Raw genomic sequence first — 2,098 nt, 5'->3', positions numbered from 1 at the left:
ATGCATGAAATTTGTGCATCAACCTATTTTTCTGATTGACAGTGCCCACTGTGTTGCAGAGCTAAAAGCACCATTAATGCTGATGTAAACCAGGACTATGCAGTGATATATTTATGAATGTTAGGGAAAAGAGGTAACACTGAAGTAGCTCTTGCTCACATTGCTGAAACAAAGTGACTCTTTCATCACCAGCTTTCCAAAACTGCCTGAATCACTGAAAGGTTTATTAGGCAGTTGAGGAATCTGCTCTAACTTAAAAAACATAATGTACAACAAAGAAAACACAATGGAATAAGCATTATTTAAATTAGGTTAGTTGCCTAAACAAATCCTTACTGTACCTTTCATGTTCAACAGGACCAATGGAGAGGGAGACATGGGGAATACTTCGAGTCTAGCAACTGGGGTGAGTTCTTATTGGGGAGGTGTAAGGAGCTGCAGTTTTAATAGTCTTCTTCAGGAAGTGGGGAAAATTGTTTCAATGATATAATCAGAGACCGACCCATCTCTTATCATAGAATCTATGATCAGATATTCACCTGGGGTACAGCCTCATATGCAGGCAGCAGACCGGACATCACTTTGGATCCAAGATTTCTTTTGGAAGATGCAGTCTTTCCCTCAGTGGGTTATATGATGCTCACATGTATCTTCTCACCAGTGCAACAGTTGCAGAGCACGAGGGGGAAATAAAGCTGCTTTGTTTTTATACTCAGGCTCGGGCTGGTAATCTCTGATACAGCGCATTTGCCCGGTTGACCGGTCCTAATTTCAGGCTGCAAGAGCCGGCCCTCCTTAAATCCTAAGGCCACAAAGCTTACTCTCTAGCTGAAGCACCTACTTCTGACAATACATAACTGAAGGAGCTCAAGAAGTAAAACAATATTAACTACCTAAATGATGCATGCAGTATATATATATCCCTTCCTTGTCATGCACATCCTTGTGACAGTTGGCATATGGTGTAGTTTTTCAATTTCTTTAAACTGTAAAATCCTTGCATTAAACTAAATTTTAATTAAGATAAAATGCTTTCTTTAAACTTGCAAAAAGTCCTGCGATCAAGACAGCATCAAGGTAGGCCATTTAGTTTTTGATTTTGCTCACTGCAACATGTTGACTTGGGCTCACAGGTTTGCTTAAGTAGGTTGGCTGAAGTAGGTGTGGCTCATTTGCACTAAAAGGTGGGGTTCATTGTGCCTTCATATTTTGCTTTTTTGTTGATGGAGAGAGTGAAATATCACTGTAAAAGGTATTTCAAAGCAAGATAGAAGAGTCGTGTGATGCTTGTAACCTAGTGTGAAGGCTTTGGAAGGCATTCAATTGACTATGACGGCTCTGTGTCAAAGTGTACAATTCNCCTTCATATTTTGCTTTTTTCTTGATGGAGAGAGTGAAATATCACTGTAAAAGGTATTTCAAAGCAAGATAGAAGAGTCGTGTGATGCTTGTAACCTAGTGTGAAGGCTTTGGAAGGCATTCAATTGACTATGACGGCTCTGTGTCAAAGTGTACAATTCGCCACTTCACCACTATTAATCTTAATAGTAGTAGTATCAGTAGGACTGCTGGTTTCGTTGACTGATGGAACCATGGTGTTTACATTATTCCATTTCATTGCCCAAATGCCACCTAGACTTGCAGTGGATGCTTACACACTGCTGAGCTTTCATGTATTCATTATTGAAGACCTGCCTTTCTGCCTCTATATTGTAATGATTTATGTTGGTGTTTTTACAACACTCCGGCTTACGTTGTAGACCTAATATGTGTGAGTGGGTGTCTGGGTGGCTTCCTGCAAGAGTGGTCGTGCCCTTGATAATAACCAAAGCCAGTAAAACCACATTATAGAAGACTTGGTGATTGCTGTCGAGTGATGCTTGAAGATAGATCGATGGAAAAATGCCAGGGCCGAAAATCATTCCCAGTCCGAGCCTGTTTATACCTCTATGATATCACAGAGGATCCATTGTGGTGTAGAGCTCCCTCCTTTCTAGAAGCTGAGCATGATGATATTATGATGAGATTTTTAGTTGTGTCTATCATCTTTGGCGTTTGATTAAATAAATGATTTAAATTAAAGAACACAATCTACTGA

This window comes from Cyprinodon variegatus, unplaced genomic scaffold, assembly GCF_000732505.1.
Source record: "Cyprinodon variegatus isolate N-32 unplaced genomic scaffold, C_variegatus-1.0 Scaffold2583, whole genome shotgun sequence".
NCBI classification, from domain to species: Eukaryota; Metazoa; Chordata; class Actinopteri; order Cyprinodontiformes; family Cyprinodontidae; genus Cyprinodon; species Cyprinodon variegatus.
Note: the sequence above shows the minus strand (reverse complement) of the source record.